Raw genomic sequence first — 19,052 nt, 5'->3', positions numbered from 1 at the left:
AGTCTAGAGTTTTCAGTTCTTTAATCTTTCACGGTGCCTTTAGAATGGGAAATAGCCATGCTGCCTCCACTGAGAGAACTTGAGAAATCATAAATTTTATAAGTACTACACTCGTTGACTGTGAGGATCTTCTGGAGAGTAAGAAACAATGGGAAGCATAAAAGAAAATCAAAACTGATGTCGTGTGCTGGAATTCCACATGTCAGTATGAGCATGACAAATGAATTCCTGGAAAGAAAAGTTCCTTCCTGCTCTTCTTCTTCTATCCTTCCCACAGGGGTCCTGGGAATTATCCTGGGAGTATGGCACTCAAACTCACTGAGATTTTGTTTTCACATTATCCAGAATGAATCATATCCTTGGTCTATGGCCCTTTTTGGGGGGTTACAGACTGCAGAATGCATTTTGGCTAACATTTCCTCTCCTTTTCAAGATATTTGGGGTTGGTTGGGAGATATACACCAGGCACTCTACACTTGCCTGCCTCATCAAGGAAGAGAGAAGCAGGAAACTACAAATCTAGCAAGATACTTCCTGAAGGACTGGCCTGGCATCACAAAAGATAAGACTTAGCTTGAGGCGCCTGTACCACGGAAAGCAACATTACTCTTTATTCAAAATAAAGCATCATTGCTCTTTATTCAAAATAATAATGCCACCTGAACCATCATAAGACTGACATCAATGAACTTTAACAAATACTTATTGGACTTGTGTTTTGGAGATAAGCAGATTAAAATATTCTTCATATGAAGGTAGAACTGACTGTGGCTCATATCATGTTATAATATAAAAACATGACTGAAAGAGAAGGAGCCTCAAATATAATTAGGCAGAAAATGTTCCATTGATAAATTCAAAAATACTAAAAAAATTTTTTTTTAAAGATTTTATTTATTTATTTGACAGAGAGAAATCACAAGTAAGCAGAGAGGCAGGCAGAGAGAGAGGAGGAAGCAGGCTCCCTGCTGAGCAGAAAGCCCGATGTGGGGCTTGAACCCAGGACCTGGGATCATGACCTGAGCCGAAGGCAGCGGCTTAACCCACTGAGCCACCCAGGCGCCCCAAAAATACTAAAAAATTTTTAAGCCATTATGCTATATACAGTATACTGACCAGAAAATAATTATTTTTCGTCACACTTCCATTTAATTTTCTTGTTGCAAACTTTGTTAAGGATGTGATTTCCAGCAAATTATTTTAAGGTGCGATATCCAGTCATACCTTCTTTAAAGAACTAAGATAAGGTAAGGTTATTTCCTGACGCTCAAAATTTCCTTAGCAATTTTAGAAACAGGTAAAAGGTATTCATAATTATCCAGCTATCGTCCATATAGGGACTTCACTGAAGTACGGGATTGCATAGAAATACCTTAAAAGAGCTATTTTTTGAAGCATGTGCTTTCATATGTATGCTGTAGGACACAAGCAAACACAATTGAAAAACACAAAATGATATTTCCTAGTAACATGGGGTACTGGATTTTGGACCTGACTTTGGAAATTCTGGTCACCAAATTAATAAAAGTATTGCTTTGGGAAAGCAAAGGAAGTCACACATAGCTTTCCCAGGAGGAAGTAGCTCATGGAGTGCTCGGGTCAGCCATTCATTGGCATTTAGCACACTTCTTAGACACAAACTCTGGCATCATGCCCTGAATGGGGTAGGTTATCCACGGTATTGATGTTACTTAGACATGAAGAGTCTTTTGAACTCCCGATGCCTGGAACAGCAAGGGAATGGAAAAGACATTTCTTTTACCATCTTTCATTACTTGATAATTTAAGACACGTGAGGAACTTCTGCTTCCAGTTAGGATGTAGGAAGATGTAAATGACTCTCATAGAAACAAGAAAAATCCAGACAAAGTAATTACCATTGTTGTGTGGGGAAGTCCAGTGTCTGCAAGGAAGCTCTGACAGATTCTAGAGAGAAACAAGCCCCTCATATGTGAGCAGAGACTAGGGTGAGTGCCTGAGTTAAGCATAGGACTGCCACAGAGAAGCTTCTCAGGGATGAAATCATTCAGACACCTTATGGAAATGTAGGAGTGCAGGACAGAATGAAATGTGGATGAGCTTGAAACACAAAAACAAATGGCTTGGTTTGGTAATTCTCCTCCAGTCTCCAAATTTGTCAAGCAAAAGGCAGTGGAGGAGGAGGGGCTCATTAGTAAAAAGAGAAAGCACATATTTCTACATATTCTTGTGGTGTTTGTATCCTTGAGACACTACCAGGAGCTAAGCCCAAATATGAACCAAAAATGTTGAGAACTGCAGACCCACTCCCAGATCGAATACTAGTAAGATTTAAAAAAAAGAAAAAAAAAAAAGGCAGCCTATGTACAGGTTGGGCAGTGCACTCATCTCAGATAAATCCAATCTAATTAGAGATCCAGCTTAACACCAACCCCACTTAATTTTGGAAAGAATCTGATCAATCCATTGATCAAATATAAGATAAAATAAAATGCTTTCAGAGAAAAATAAATTTAGACTCTACTGTCCTTTCTCATACTATGTCTAGAAATTTCAAATTTCACATTTCAAGGCATGCAAAAGGAGGGAGGAAGAGAAATGTAAAAACAGAGCCTATGTAAGTAGACCAACAGAAAGCTTATTTATTAGAGTTAGCAGATAAAGATTTTTAGACAAGTATCATAATGGTGTTAAAGAACTTCTTGGAAAAGGTAAGCCTAATAGGTGAAGAGATGGTTTTTTTAGGAAACAAATGGAAACTCTACAAAGGAACCAAATGAAATTTGAGAATGAAAAAAATACAGCATCTGAAACCTGGATGGTTTCAAATTCGCTGGATGGACCAAATAGAGTAGCATTTACTATACAGGAAAGAGTACTTGAACTTAAGACAGATTAATAGAAATTATCAAAACTAAAGGAGGAAACAAAGCTTGGGGTAAAAAAAAAAACAAAACAAAAACAGAGCATCAACAATCTGTGAGATAATAACCAGTGCTTTTACACACATACAACGATTCCCAGAAAAAGAGATTCCAAGAGACAAGCAATAGGATAGAAGAAATATTTGAAGAAGTAGCAGCCAAAACTTTTCAAACTTTATTTTAAAAAAGTCAATCCACAGATCAAAGAGTTCAACAAGCTCTGAGCAAGATAAATACAAAGACAACCACACCTAGTCACATCATCGTCAAATTCCTAAAAACTAAAGATAAATAAAAAATCTTAAAAGCAGCCAGAGAGGAAAAAAACAACATGTAGCGATAAGAATGAGGGTTGAATTTTCATCAGAAAACAATGCAAGAAGACACTGGAACACCATCCCATAGGGCTGGGGGTGCGATGGGGGCGAAAGTCATCCTACTCTTGTGTATTCAGTAAGAATGTCCTTTAAAAGTAAGGTTAAATAAAGATAATTTTAGATCATTTAAAGCTGGGAGAATCATCCAGAAGAACTGAGCTACAAGAAATGTTAAAGGAAATTCTTCAGGCTGAAGGGAAATGAAAGTAGATGGAAATCTGGATCTACAGAACTCAGATCCAAATAAAGTAAAAATAAAACAATACATGTAGAATTAAATATATGAAAACCAGAGCACAAAGGACGGAGAGTAGACAAACAGGAGTATACTGTTGACTGGTTTTTAAGTTATATGTGAAGTAGCATATTTCTTTAAGGTAGACTGATAAATTAGGGATGAAAATTGTAATCTCTAAGCTTCTCTGTCCAATACGGTACCCACTAGCCACATGGAGCTATTTAAATATTAAAATTAAATTTAAAATTCAGTTCCTCTCTAGCACTAGTCACATTTCAAGTGCTCAGTAACTACATGTGGCTAATGGTTATTATACTGGAGAAGATGGAAATATCATCTCTAGAAGGGTGTCTCAATTCCCCCTGCTTTTAAGACCCACTTAAAAGAAAATAAGAAGTAACCATTGGAGCTTTAATTTAGGTAAAGCACTTCCTTTCTCTGGGCTTCAGTTTCCTTAAATGTAAAATGACAGTCTTAGACTGGATAATCTTCAATGCCCCTTGTTCCTCTAAAATATTAGAACTCAATGACTCTATAAAATCTTAATGCCTCTTTTTCTCCATACAGTATGCAAACAAACTAGAGCACAAGGCCCAAACCAGGACCAAAGACGTATTCCCATCACTGGGGCACCCCCCCACCCCCACCTTGGCAATGTTCAAAAAAAAAGAAGAAAACAAGAAACAGTTCAAACTTGAATGCTTTTAAGCAAGTCATACACTCTCCAGATTGCCCATGTCTATAACTGTGTACTGCTTCATACAGTAGCCTGCTGGGGCCTCCGAGGACATCTGAATTTACTATGTAGTATAAAATATTTACAAGCACTTGGATGATGCCATTATTACAGAAAACTATACATTCATATAAACTGAAGGTAAACTTAAGCATTCCTTTTTTTTTTTTAAACTTAAGCATTCTTAAGAGACATACAGTAAAAGAGTATGCGTGGCCCAGCTTTCTTCTTTTTTAGCAATTATGATTTAATATTACCTCCTTAGCAGGTGAGTATGTATTCTGTTTTGCTTTAAGATGATCCAATCTATCACTAAGCAATTAAAGAAATCATCAACAGCACTTTCATCCAAGTCACAGGAGTGGAACCTCCCTTTAGTTACCTGGTTTGCTGCAGATAATTAACAAACACTACTCCCGGAGCCCTCGGACATCAGTCAGTGAATTGCTGTTCCACCAATAGCGATGATTTGGAATTGAGCAGGTACTATGCAAACCGAACTCGTTACACAAAAGGCGCCATGTTAATTACAGCTGCTTTCAAAAACGAGAATGAATCTGTTCTGTTCTATGAAAAAAGACCAGAGCAGAAGGACATCCCTTTCTCACCATTCAATAAAGAATGTAAAAGCCAGGAGATGAAGCAGCGGCAAACCTGAATGGGTAAAACTGTCAAAACACATTCCAAAGGTTCACTTGTGGAATTTGCCAAACGTGGATTTACTTGGCAGACAAGAGAGACCTGTTCAGCGTCACCCAGATCTCTAGGTTGAATGAATGACTCAAAGAAAACCCCCAAAGTGCTGTAAACTAGGACAAGTGACTGGGAAGTAATTAGAAAGCCTTTTTAGCAATCATTATGGGCAGAGTTAATCACTGTCTATATCCTTTGCGAACTACGACCGCTTCTATCATGGAATGTATAACATTCTAATTATCAGTGTATTCAGAAGTCGCTACTGGCTACCCCCACAGAACTCGTGTGGCCAGCAAACACGTTTTGTTTTCATGGAACATGTCTGAATTGGGGGGGCGACAAGAGTTTTTTTTTTAAAAAACAGATTTCATATAAAAAGCTGGCCTTCTAGTTTCTTTTGAAACTTGGAATTCATGGCAACCCAGAGTACCATTCCCACCTGGTAAACAGGCAGGGACTGAGATACAGCTACCCTGTGTATAAGAGCTCCCCATACCATGGAGTTTGCCACCTCCCCATCTGACCTGTCTCACTCATTTATGTTCCTGCTTTGCTGCCGTGGAATCCGAGTTTGTGACTCCTGGCTTCTATGTTCCTCCTTCCCCGTTAGATTATAACCTTCTCTAAAGATGAGAGGCCATTTCTTATTCCTCTTAGTCTGTCCAGCATTTTTGGTGGCAATGCCTGACATATATACAGGTGCACAGAACATTTTTGTTGATGGGAGCCACTCAGCTTGAAACTGCAGTCAGTTTCTACACATGTATCGTAATAGATACACAGATTTTTTAGAAGAAATAGGAACCTTAAAAGTAACTGCACAGGGGCGCCTGGGTGGCTCAGTGGGTTAGGCTGCTGCCTTCGGCTCAGGTCATGATCTCAGGGTCCTGGGATCGAGCCCCGAGTTGGGCTCTCTGCTCAGCGGGGAGCCTGCTTCCCTCTCTCTCTCTCTGCTTGTCTCTCTGCCTACTTGTGATCTGTCAAAAAAATAAACAAAATCTTAAAAAAAAAAAAAAAGTAACTGCACAGATGAACAATAAGGGTACAGGGATTCAGGGGTGGAGGTCATCCAGGTCATGCTGCTAATTACCCATGAGAGTTGCAATCATGACCCAAGTCTCCTGAGTCCTTATGACACTGAACCTTGTGGCAATAAACAAACAAACAAATAAAACAAACTGTACTTAAAATGTCCAGTCCAAAATACACTACAATGTGGGTGATAAGGAACTTTAATACTTTGGTACACTTTTAAAATGTCAGTGTCCCTGGGAGATGTATGGAATTGTTGAATCACTGCATTGCACACCTGAAGCTAATATAACATTGTATGTTATCTATCCTGGAATTCATGAAAAAAGTAAAAAATCAAATAAAATGTCAGTGCCCAAGAAAGGCCATTCCAATAGCTTGGGCAAGAGTGGGGTAGGAGACAGTCTCTGTATTTCTCGAGTATCATTCCCATTCAAGAACCACAGCACTCTACAGACAAATGTGCTGTGATTTCAAGGCTCTAACTGAAATAATTTTCTGTTCTTTACAGATTATACAAACAGCAAAAGAGTATTATAATTATCCAAACCTTTTGGCTTCAGTATATTTATTCCTGTTCTTTTAAAAAAATAAAGGGCCAATTCTTACACAGAATTGTGAAATGTCCATCCCACTGACCCATTTCTCCCCTCTCTGTTCACTTTGGCAAGGAGAATTTGTTACTCCTTTTAAAAAAATATATTTATTATTTCAGAGAGATAGAGGGAGAGCACAAATCTGAAGAGGGACAAAGGGAAAAGGAGACTAGCAGACTCCCCAGAGTGGAGAGCCCAATGTGGGGCTTGATCCCAGGACCCTGAGATCATGACATGAACCAAAAACCAAGAGTTGGATGCTTAACTGACTGAGCCACCCAAGAACCCCTGAATTTATTCTTAACAAATGAATCTGGGAGGTGGAAAATTTAATATATTTAAATAGCTCATTCTTGCTGGGAAAAGCAGGTAATTGGGGGAAGACATTCCAACCTCTCTCCTCTGCCCCTCTCCCAACACCCACACAAGTACACATTTATGGAATAGAACATATTACCTGGCTTCAGACCTATGTTCAGAGCATAACAGGAGAACACTTCACTCACTGTTCTGGAATGGGATCAGGAGCAGATAAAATCACATAAGCTCAATTGTCGTATGTGAATGAAAGATGGTACCAGAATTTTTGGCACTGCCATTCTTTCTCCTGGTATATTTTTTTCTGGTCTTAATTTTACCCTTAATTTGACCTGAAGCTAGAAGGGAAAGACGGCCTGAAGGATGGGATCACTTCACTCCTTCCGATTCAGGTATTTGGCAATAGACACGGGTCAATATATAACCATACAAGGAATACACATGCATAGCTGGCGATCTCCAGATTAAATACTAAAAATTACTTAAGTCATATCAATTTGAAGTATGAACTGGCTTCTCTCACTTAGCTTAACGATTCCAAAGGTCATTCCTATTGTGGCAGGTATCACGCATTTTCGTGGCTGAAAAATAGTCCATTATACAGATAAACCACATTTTGTCTACCCACTCAACCACTGATGGGTATTTCTGTTGTTTCTACATGTCCACCCTCCACTGCTCTGTGAACAGTGCTGCTATGAATACTCACATACAAGCATTTCTCTATCTGTTCTGGGTATATGCCCAGGAGAGGAACTGCTGAACCATATGGTAATGCTGTGTTCAAGCTTTTGAAGAACCACAAAACTGTTTTCCACAGTGGCTATACCATTTTACACTCTCACTAGCAACGTACGAGGGCTCCAATTTCTCCTTGGCCACACTTACCGTTTTCCATTTTAGCCTTCCTGGTAGGTGTAAAGTAGCATCTCACTGTGGTTTTGATTTGCACTTCCCTAATGACGAATGATGTTGAGCATCTTTTCAGAAGCTTGCTGGCCATTTGTCTAGAAATGTCTACTCGATTTCTCTGTCCATTTTTTTTTTTTGTATTTTTACCATTTTATTTTTTGAAGTACAGTTGACAAAGAGTATTACATTAGTTTCAGGTATGCAGCATAGTGATTTGACTAGGTCTGTATTTTATGGGATGGTCACCACAAAATGTAGCTACCATCTGTTATTGTACAATACTATAACAGCGTTATGGACTACATGCCCTTTATCCCCACTGTACCTTTTATCCCGGTGACTTATTTATTCTGTACCTAAAGCCTGTATCTCTCACTGCTCTTCAACCATTTTCACCACCCTTCAACCCTCCCTCCCCCCAGTGCTCTGGCAACCACCAGTTTATTCTCTGTATTTATGGTCCTCTGTCCATTTTTAAGTTGGCTAGTCTTTTGGTTGGGGAAGCTGTTAAGAGGGGTGTTTTTTTTTTTTTTTTTTTTTTGTATATTCTGGATACTACACCCTTACCAGACATGTCATGTAATCAGACATCTCTCATTGTGTAGATGTCTTTTTACTCTCTAGATATAGTGGTTTTTTTTTTAAGATTTTATTTATTTATTTATTTGACAGACAGAGATCACAAGTAGGCAGAGAGGCAGGCAGAGAGAGAGGCAGAGAGAGAGGAGGAAGCAGGCTCCCTGCTGAGCAGAGAGCCCGATGCGGGGCTTGATCCCAGGACCCTGGGATCATGACCTGAGCCGAAGGCAGCGGCTTAACCCACTGAGCCACCCAGGAGCCCCGAGATATAGTGTTTCTTGATACTCAGAAGTTTTCAGTGTGAGTGAAGTACAATTTATCTGTTTGTTGTTGTTGTTGCTTGTGCTTTTGGTGTCACATCTGAGAATCCACTGCCAAATCCAGGCCACAAAGATTTCTGTTTTCTTCTAAGAGTTTCATAGTTTTGGTCCTTACACTTAGATCTTTGGCCCACTTTGATTTAATTTTTGTTTCTGGTATGAGGTAGGAGGCTGCAGAGCTATTTTTGATTCACAGAAAATATTTAGAATTCACCTGGGGAAAGTTATCTTCTTATATATCTTATGCATTTTAAAAAATCTACTTTATACCCTAACTTAAAGTCTGAACCAAAGTTTTCATTGATTTGTAAATTAAAATGTCATATTTTACACAATATTTTTTCATATCTTGACTCTTCTGAACACATTGAAAACAGACACTAGGTTAAAATAGCAGGAGGGAGCATGGATATATTGGTAAAATGAAAAAAGACAGTTATAGAATCTGAAGAGCATAGGACAATGGGTACAGGCAGAGATGAGGCCTTCAACATTGATGCTGCTGAATTTTAGTATTAAGAAACACACAGTTTTGATCTAAAAGTCCTTCATCAACACTCAAGAAATATCAGCAGGAAATCATGTTGGAAATTTATGGGGAAAAATTGAGCAGGTGAGAAGACTGGCATTAAGGGTGGCTTGGAAATTAAATATTAAAGTTTGGAAATCAAATTTCAGAGGGATAAAATCAGTTTCTTTAATTTTTCAACGAAGTGTCATTTCTGCTACCCACATATCTAGTCCTGAGAGCAAAGTTAACAAACATACGCCACACAGGCCGCCACTCTTTGATACCAAACACCTGGAAGATATTATTAATCAATCACATTGCCCCTGAACATGCCTTGTAACTACCTCTCTCTTTGCAACGCCCCAGGCAATCAACTCCAATTGATCAGAGTGGGCACAGGGGACAAGGCCTACTTGCTATCCTAGATCTATAGCATTGGGGTCTTTTTTTCAATTGACAGTAGAGAATACCCACTTTTCAGCTTTGAGCTAGTGCTCTCATTTTTGAATTTTCTGCCATTTATTTCTTTCAAAAGCCTGCGGGTGACAACTGAAATTTAAAGGGGATAGTCAATGGCAATCTGGTGGTGTGCTCCTCTGTTTCTAGACCAGACACATTCATAGAACTTGAAATTAACAGAGTTGTGTAGACTTCATACTAAGCTGACTAAATCAGAATCCCTGGAAATGGGGTCTGGACATTTTTATTCTTAAAAATTTCTGGAAGTATTGTTAAACTCTTTGTGAAGAACTGTCGGCTTTTATCCCTCAACAGTCTCTAGTGCTACATATCTGGCTCTGATAGGGAACTCACCCCTTCAACTCTGGGTCTTCGGTACTCATGAGATTTGCTTAAGAAATTATGAAACAAGGAATGCTTCTATGCTGTTTTAGTGAAGCTGATTTCAAGTATAGGACTCATCACATTTCTTGGTTTGTCTTAAAAGACCACCCCCACACTTCCTCCCCTTTCCGATTAAAAAATTTTTTTTGACAGTACAGGAAATAATTAATTTCTTACTATGGAACAATATAAGCTATGTAATCCAACATAGTTTCTTCTTTGGCCTGAATCCTAGGAAGCTCTGGGTGAGCTTAATCCTTAATTGTTAGAGCATTGCTCTAAGATTTCTTCATAGAGTGAACTCCTCCTCCGCTCTCTGCCCCCACACCAATCTTCCTTTTAATTCTTGGCTTCTGTCTTCTGTCCTGAGTCAATTTTTTCTGCTCGTGGTATACTTGCCTGATCTTTTATGGTAAGACACCTCTTTTTGTGGAAGAAGATGGGTCATAGATCAAAAAATTAACAAAAGTAAGCCATATTGTTAATACACAAATTTCTGGGCCCCACACTCAATAGTTTCTGATTCAGTAGGTCTAAAGTGGGGCCCAAGATGTTGTCTTCCCAACAAGTCCCCAGATGATGCGAATGCTGCTGCTTTCCTGGTACTATGCTTTGACAACAGCTATTCTAGAGTATAAATCTGTAAGGGCCCTTCAGCCAGTCTAGCCAATGGCCTGTTTTTGTAACTAAAGCTTAACTGGAATCATACACAAACACACAGAAGTAATCCAGAGCCATCTACAGAGGACTCTAAAATCTAAGGGGAAGAGTTTATACAATATCATGAAGCAGCCAAAAAGATGGAGACATTTTATTCCTGAATAACTCCAAAACAGAAGGGCCCTGCATTTTAGACACTGACATTTAAAGAGGTAGAAATTAATGAAACTCAAGATAAGGTAATCAGTGAACAAAAAAAGGATGGATGATTTTATGGTGTCTTTTAGCAGGGTTTTTTTTTTTTAATTTAATTTTTTTTTCAGTGTTCCAAAATTTATTGTTTATGCTAGCAGGGTTTTAAGGTAATGTGGCCTTTGTACTATTTCTCAACTTGAGATCTGTGGCTGATAAAAGATCCAAACTGAGCTTAAATTATTGTCTTCCTAAAAAAAATAAAAGCTATATGAGGGAGCTAAAGATTTCCTAGTATTTATGCTATCCTTCTGACATTAAAGAAAAGGCTAAATAAATATGGATTTGGATAATCTAGCTCATCAGATGGTAACTGCTGGTCAATGTCAGGTGAAGAACAGTAGAGAATCATTCAATTTTGTAAAATGAATTATCAGTTTGATCTTAGGAGGACAGTATATAACAAAGCATGCACTTAGACACTTCTTTTAGTAAAAGTCCTTAAAAAATAGTTTACTATTGTTTGCCTTTCTTAGCAAGCACTATGACACTGGGAGTTTCTAAAATACAGAATTAAACAAAGCTACTATTGTTTCTAAATACATCAGAGAATTTATTAGGCTTCGTCGGCAAGGCTGGATATTGAACCTATTAGCATAATTCTAAGCAGAATTTTTAATTATATCTCACAATAGGCTCTGCTAGGGAACCAGTAAAATTGAGTCCTTTTACCAAACTTCCATGTTAGAGTATTAGCAAGTAGAGATAGAACTTTTTTGAGGGGAAAAAGGCATGCATGCTTAAACTCTTGGTGATGAAAAATGATTTCATTCATTCGATATATACCCAACAAAAGTTTATTGCTTACAGGCTGTGCATAAAATATTGCAATGAATGTTTCCCTCCAGGGAAAGTTTTTTTATTTTGGGCTACTATTTATTGACTGCTTCATTGTACGCCAGACAGTGAGCTAAGCACCTGACAGACACTGCATTTAATCTTCACAAGCACCATATGAAGTAGATTATTATTAACTCTTTCTATAGAAAAGGATTCTGAAGCCCAGAGAGGTTAAATAATTTGCCCAAGGCTGGCCAGCATTCCAAACCCATGCCTGCACATCCAGCACTGTAAGAATTAATCCTTTTGACACTAGACTTGGGAAAAAACCAAACCAAACCAAACCACAGAAAACATGTCTGGTTGATCCCCAAGTCGATGGTTGTAGCCACTGGCACACATGGGCTTTCAGCATCCCAGAAAAGGTGGACATCACAGGCATCCTGGCCTCACAATACGGAGTAACACTTTGGACAAACATAGACCAAAAAGGGAAGCTAGATGTTTTATGACTTTCTGAATGTCATAAATCAATTACAAGGATGAGACTATAAGGACAAATAAAAAAATTAAAAATGACTCCTATTTGAAAGGAAGAAAAACAAGACGGGTTTTCTAAGGCCCAAGAACCTCACATAGGGTCTACTTCCCCGCTGGCTTCTTTTCCAAGCTCTTTCGTTCCCCCTCCACTTCAGGGTTTCCAACTCCTTTCCAGGACTGTGAGCATTTTGTACTTTGTGAGACAATAGCGACTGCCGACGTAAAGACTGTGCATTTCTGAGGACTGGATTATCTCTCCGGTCTGTTTTCACCACCTGTCTACCTGCACTGCCTTGTGAATATCTTCATGGTGTCATTCACAAGGGTGGTAGGCTTTGGTTTCACTGAGGGTTGTCTACGTGGAGCTCAGAAACTGCACTGAGTAAGCCCCAGCTCAACCATACTCCCGGGCCCCTTTGTATCAGCTTTGATTCACAGTGTGGGTAGGTTTTCTTCTACCTGAAGCAAATAAATACCCATCACTATAAAATTCTCCACATTCTACTACACTCCACTGTAAACGTCTTGCTGGGAGTCATGCCAAATTTCTCAATGGTCAGGAATCAGAGAATTGTGCTCCTTTTCCATTCCTGATAGAGGCCAAGGTTCTAAGGAGGTTTCAGGAAAAACTCAAGTAATAGCCCTATTGCTAAAAATTTTCCGTGATAAAGCAGGAATGGAGAAAGTGGACCTTCCCAACTCTCTTTTTCAACCTTTCCTTTCTTGGAGGAACCATTGTTGGAAGTGGGAAATACAAAGTTCATTTATTTATTTTTTTTTGCTGTAAGTCTGCTGTCAAATAATTTGAAAAATTTTTTATTGTTACTACTATTATTATTATTATATATATTTTAAAGATTTCATTTAGATATCTCACAGAGCGAGAGGGCATCAGCAGGGGGAGCAGTAATGGAAGAGGGGTTCGATCCCAGGATCCTGAGATCATGACCTGAGCCGAAGGCAGATGCTTAATGACTGAGCCACCCAGGCGCCCCAACTACTCTTATTATTTTAATATAGACATCATTTCATCAAAAAGAAACCAATTATTAGCTACTAATGTCGTTAAAAGAGGATGCCATATCTCTGCTGCCCAATTTAGATACTGAGATACAACAAACTATTTTGTCATGATTATAATCTCATCTGAAAACCATCTAATAGGTCACTTAAGCATAAAAGAAACTCTGAAGTCAGGTCTCTCCTGAGTCAGGGCTGCTCTCCTATCTTGACCTTCTAGAGCGAAGGAGGACGTCATGCCAAATAGAACTGAGCACAACACACGAGCTGGCCTTCAATGCTTCAGCCACAGAGCAGTACTTAACATTACGTTTAATCTGAAGAGAAGAAACATGCGTCAGAAAGCCAAACTTCGTGGAAACCCAAGAAAATATCTTCCATGTATTTAACGTAAGCCAACCTTTGGGGAAATAGTAAGGGCTATTATCAGTTTTGGAAATCTTCACTGGGAGGACATATTTAATGTGAGGGCAGATGGCTTTTCCTTTCACAGCCGTATTCGAATTTACAGAAACAATATTTGAAGAGGATTATAAGAAAGCCTCTCAAACCTTTTCTAGCAGGGAGAGTATCTTGTACATCTGCACCCCCTACCCACGCGCTGTGTATAGTTATGTTGCAGACCCCATAGTAGGCACTAAATAAACATTACACATGATGTCCTGTGATAAGGCACATTTCAGATTATTGGCATCAATCCAGTCTTGGGGACTGATACACCTTGAGAACCCAGATGATGCCGAAACATAAGGAAACTTCTTTTTTTTTCCACACAAACAGAAAGCTCGGGAAGCTGATGAACAGCTCAGCAACCTAAAAATGGCTGTGCAGGGCACTCTTTGAATACGAATTAGCAGTGGGGAACGGCAGCATATTTATGAGGCCTCTTGCTGGGTCCTTTCCTCCTGTGACTGCTGTATAATTCATTGCGCGCGCCCTGACCCCAGTGCGCTCCTGTTCTGACAAATCATACTTGATTAAGACAAATCTTTATTAGTTAGCTAGTCAACTTCCCCATTTATCACTGGCAAATCCCATTCTCCTTTTCAGGTGTAGGAAAAGTGACTGAAGCCTTACAAAAAAACCTCACACACCCAAACATCGAAATACAAATAAAATACCTGTTATACAGCAAGTAAAACCAGAAGTCTCCAAGTCTGAAAAGATGATTAAACAAAGTATTTAATAGGTATATATTATGTCCACTGACAAACTCAAACCAACTACACATTTCATCCAGGCTGAAGAATGGATAATTAGGGATTTTTTATGTCCTACTAAACTCTGGTTCAAAAGCAAATGCCATATTTTTAAAAAAACGTATAACAAAGTTAGAAGTTCAAAATCCCGAAAAGAAAAAAAAAAAGAAAGAAAGAAAGGGGGAGAAAAGGACTGCTGAGTAGAGAGAATGTTTAAGGCTCCTACCAAAAGAATAACAACAACAAATCTTTAAAAAGTGAGACAGAATAAGGCAGAATGAATTCAAAATTATTCTTGATTCTTCAGTACCATAGGAAAACACATCTCTTTTTGAACTGTCTACAATGTTTTCACGAACTTCAATATCGGTTTACCCTAAAGACGATTTAAGGTGTTTAAAGTGGATGATACCATTTTAGAATCTGGTGCACTGAGGCTGGTGCCAGCACTGTTCTCAGAAACCTGACAACGAGGCCATCAGTAACAAAGAAGCATGCCATGTCCTAGGACTGCCACCACGTATAATAAACAGCACCTTCTGACAAATTTCAAAAACCCTCTAGTTTCACAGAGGTAGCAGTTGGCACAAACCATTAACTTTCTTCCCTTAGTGAGAGCAAGACGGAATGAGAATGAATATGGTTTGAGCTGATTTTCATTTCTCAAATTTTTACTCTTAAACCCTGAGTCCAATGAAGGTGGAAAATCTTTTTGCTTTTTCCTAAGAAGCTACAAGTCAACCCAGTTGTGTAATTTCTACGTAGATTAGCTCACTGTTCCCTTTAAGAACAGTGTAGAGGCAATGTGTAATATACAAATTGTCTTACAAAAAGTCTCTATGTGCGATCCTAAACATTCTGCTATGGCAGTAAATGAATCTACACGTAACTTATGACGAAAACCCATTTTTAGTCTTAACAACTTTAATGAAATGCCAGTTACTACTACACAGTACACATATCATACTTTATCTTATTGATGCCGTTAAGTGTTCAATGGAAACTAACATTCAAAAGTATTTTGTATTTGGGGTTGTCTTATATTTGCCAAAATCTCCCATTTAGAAAATGTGGATACATCTTGAGAAATGAGGTCAGAGCTTGGTATGAGAGACTTCAAAGGAACACCTAATACAGTGGGAAATATTGTGTTGATGATTTTAAAAGCAGACTGACTCTGATTCAGACTCTATCTATGGATTCAGAAGGGATCGTGCCTAAACATTCCCTCTCCATTCTATGGGTCTTTCATCTATGAAATTTGAAATTCTATGGGAATTTCAAAGCACTGAAAAATAAACGGAAAGTGAAAATTGCCATGGTCACCTTGGAGAATCTTTATTTCATTTGGGAGTGGGCTGGAGAGTTAAGTGGTTTACATTATGCCCATGAGGTAAAGGAAAAGTCTGTATCACTTTCATTTGTCCATGGATGCTCTAACCATTTTTTTTTCTTTTTTGGGGAATCTTGATGAACTCTCCCAGAAAGATGAAACAATTTGCCCATGGATATGAGTTTGACATTGGAAGTAGGAGGAGAATTTGGTTCAATAAATATTATTGAGAGCCGGTTATTGAGGGGCACTGTGAAGACACAAAGAAAAATAAAGCATGCCCCCCAAGAGGCAGCAGCTCATGCTTCTGTGGGGTAGAATGGTAGGAGAATCCCCACCACTAGAGCAAAGCACAAGAGTGTACAGACAAGTGCTAAACAGAAGCATGTGCCAAATGTGCCAGATCAATTAATCTGTTCGTTGTCTTTGCAGGTCTCCAGGAATCCACATTTCATGACTTCCAACCCAGGTCTCCCCCAGCCCCCCATAATCATCTGCTTCACAAGGATGTGAATATCTTCTGACATAATTTAAAAACGGAGTGTCTACTGACAACCTAGCTATAACTGAGACCCTACTGTGTAACACATTTCTTTCCAGATCTTAGAGGACAAAGGTAAGGACCTGTGGAAACAATGATTTGTATTTTTTTTTTTCCACTGTAGCTTCAGATTCAGAATGGGCATAACACTTACTGGAAATTAACTGTAAATAATAAATATTGAAAACAATGATTTGGGTAAGTTGGTTAATCTATAAGAAAGATTTTATTTCTACTAGTATTTGCAGATAAAAATATTGAAAGCCATCTGGTCCCCGTTACTTCTACTCATAAACACTTATCTATCACCCAGTGGCACATAAATCAAAGTTGATGATAAAAAGACATTATTTTCTCCCACTCCCTACTTCTGGCATCTATTCAACTCTCCACCTCTGGTATCAGGTAACCTAGAAGCAATACATTGCTACTTGGTGGTGTGTCTTTTCTACATAATGCCTGGCACATAAAGATGCTTAATATATACTTCCTGGATGGATGGATGGATGGATGGATGGATGGATAAATGAATGGTGGGTAAAAAGTGGAGAACATTAAAGTTAGAAAGTCTAAAAGGATAAAGGTGGTAGAGACTCATCTAGAGAGCTAGACACTGACCAACAGAATTCTAGAGTCCGCAGAAATTTAGAAGTTACTTATTCCACTTGGGGGTTGGATGAGATCACCCGGAAAAAAGCAATTTTTCTAAATGCCTTCTCAGGCAGAGCTTGGATTAGAATCCAGACTTCTTAACTCTTCATTTCATATCCTATGTAACACATAATACACAAGCAGAAAGTTCAAGACCATGTAATCAGTGTGGACTCTTTCTTATTACAGTCAATGAATGGCCCTGGGGCATGGCTCCTTAAAATAGCCCTATCACTTCTGCAATCGTGGGTGAAATGCTAGGGAGGCAGATTTCCACCAAGGAGAATCCCACATAGCCTTGGTCTAACTCATCATTTTAGTGACGCTATCTGAAACCAGTCAGAAATACCAAATATATACCCATTTATACCCTATAATGAGTAACTGGGTCAAGACAGGTGGCAGGGGGGAGAGGAAATGTACTTTTCCTTTATACTTCAATTACTCAGATTTTATTTAATTTTGAGAAAATAATTCAAGTGGGTTACATATTCAGCTATTGTGAACTGATTACTCATTCATTTAACAAATATTTACTTTGTGCTTATCATGTACCCACCAGGCATAGAAATGAAACGCCAAGCATGCCATCAGATTGCAGTGAGATGTTAGGTGAACAGTGGTTCTTTAAAAGTGAAAGTTAAGAACATTTAATATTATAAAGTTGTCTTACAAACAACACACACAAAAAATAAAATCCTCAGCTGAACAGTTTGAGGTTATTACACATCTATACATTTTAATGAGATAGTTTCATATGATGAGTGCTTTCAACTTGTAAGTACATTCCTAGAAAGTAAAATAAATATCAAGTAATTGTACTATTGTGTCGCTATGTCTAACCACCCCCAAAATCAAACTAGTTCTCACCACCGGATAATTTTGCTATTGTGTTTAAGGTTGGTAAGTCAGTATTATTCTAATGCAAACACTCAACAGAGAAACCCAATTCTCCTGCAAATTTTCAGAATGTGTTAAAATTGATGTCAATGTCTCAGTAATTTCGCAGTTTAAAAAACAGTTAGAAATGTAATGACTACACTACACTTGATTAAAGCATTTACAGCTCTAATCAAAAACTGACAGCAAGATCAAAGATGTTAACTTAAATCTCTCTTCTAATTATGTTTAAAATGCCACACCTCAGGCCTGTCTCTCCTCTTCTTTTTCAAACCAAATTCTGCTTAAGAAAGATCTAACACTTCTTAACAGTTCATTATCCAATAAAACTATTCAAAGCTTAAAAGCAATCTACACAATTAGTCAGGACCTCAGGGAGTCCACCGGTAGTCTTTATTACAGGACTTCATATTAAAACACCTTAATTATATTTGTCAAATGGATTTCATTAAAACCCATCGTCACTTTAATTTTCATATTTTGACAGTGCTGGCATAGGCATTATTACCACCTGCCAGGCTAGGAACTACAACAAAATTGTCAAATTCCTTCAAATCCTAAGCAGTTTCTTTTGTACCTGACTGATAGTTTTCCCTGTGTGGGGAATCTATCACAATTAGGAGAATTAAAATACTCCTACTTAAATTTGACTCTGCATATATATGTTTCTTGCAGGTGTGGGGAAAACAAACTCCATCCGTGCCGGGTTGCCAAGTGCACTGTGCAGACAGGGTGATGCACATACTTTGCAGTGTATCTGAATAGCAAAGCCCAGACATCAAACAGAATGCACTATGATTCAATCACATCAAAACCATCAGGACTTGAAAGCTAGGACATTTTTTTTTTTTTTTACCTCCTATTCATTATGCTGCCATATTTCATAAAATATACGGTGTTTCTGGCCATTCACTTGAGATTCAATTGTATTTTCATTTGCCACTGCGATTTAGACTATTGAAATAGCAAATGGAAAAAATACATGCATCCCTTTCTTTCCAGCTATGCAGTGTTCAATGTCAACAGAGATGCAATGTTGATGGCACTGCCCTAATTTAGTTAGTTACGCAACTTTAGGAAAATGAAGATGTGCACACCAATAAGCAAAGTGTTTT

General features: G+C 38.4%; 1 protein-coding gene and 1 long non-coding RNA gene across 16 annotated transcripts in view; one reads left to right on the top strand and one right to left on the bottom strand.

The window, feature by feature from the left end:
* The window catches only part of VTI1A (vesicle transport through interaction with t-SNAREs 1A), a 365,858-nt gene that overhangs the window by 153,641 nt on the left and 193,165 nt on the right, over positions 1-19,052 (bottom strand). The gene's annotated exons all lie outside the window — the stretch shown is intronic.
* On the top strand, positions 7,086-18,849 carry LOC125084720 (uncharacterized). Of its 2 annotated transcripts, none has more exons than XR_007122682.1 (3): positions 7,086-7,288; positions 16,278-16,461; positions 18,613-18,849. It is a non-coding gene; the product is annotated as an uncharacterized LOC125084720 (long non-coding RNA). The 2 variants fall into 2 exon arrangements; XR_007122683.1 differs by lacking the exon at positions 18,613-18,849 and adding an exon at positions 17,600-17,677.

This window comes from Lutra lutra, chromosome 14 (assembly GCF_902655055.1).
Source record: "Lutra lutra chromosome 14, mLutLut1.2, whole genome shotgun sequence".
NCBI lineage: Eukaryota > Metazoa > Chordata > Mammalia > Carnivora > Mustelidae > Lutra > Lutra lutra.
Note: the sequence above shows the minus strand (reverse complement) of the source record. Positions and strands in the feature narration are given on the sequence as shown.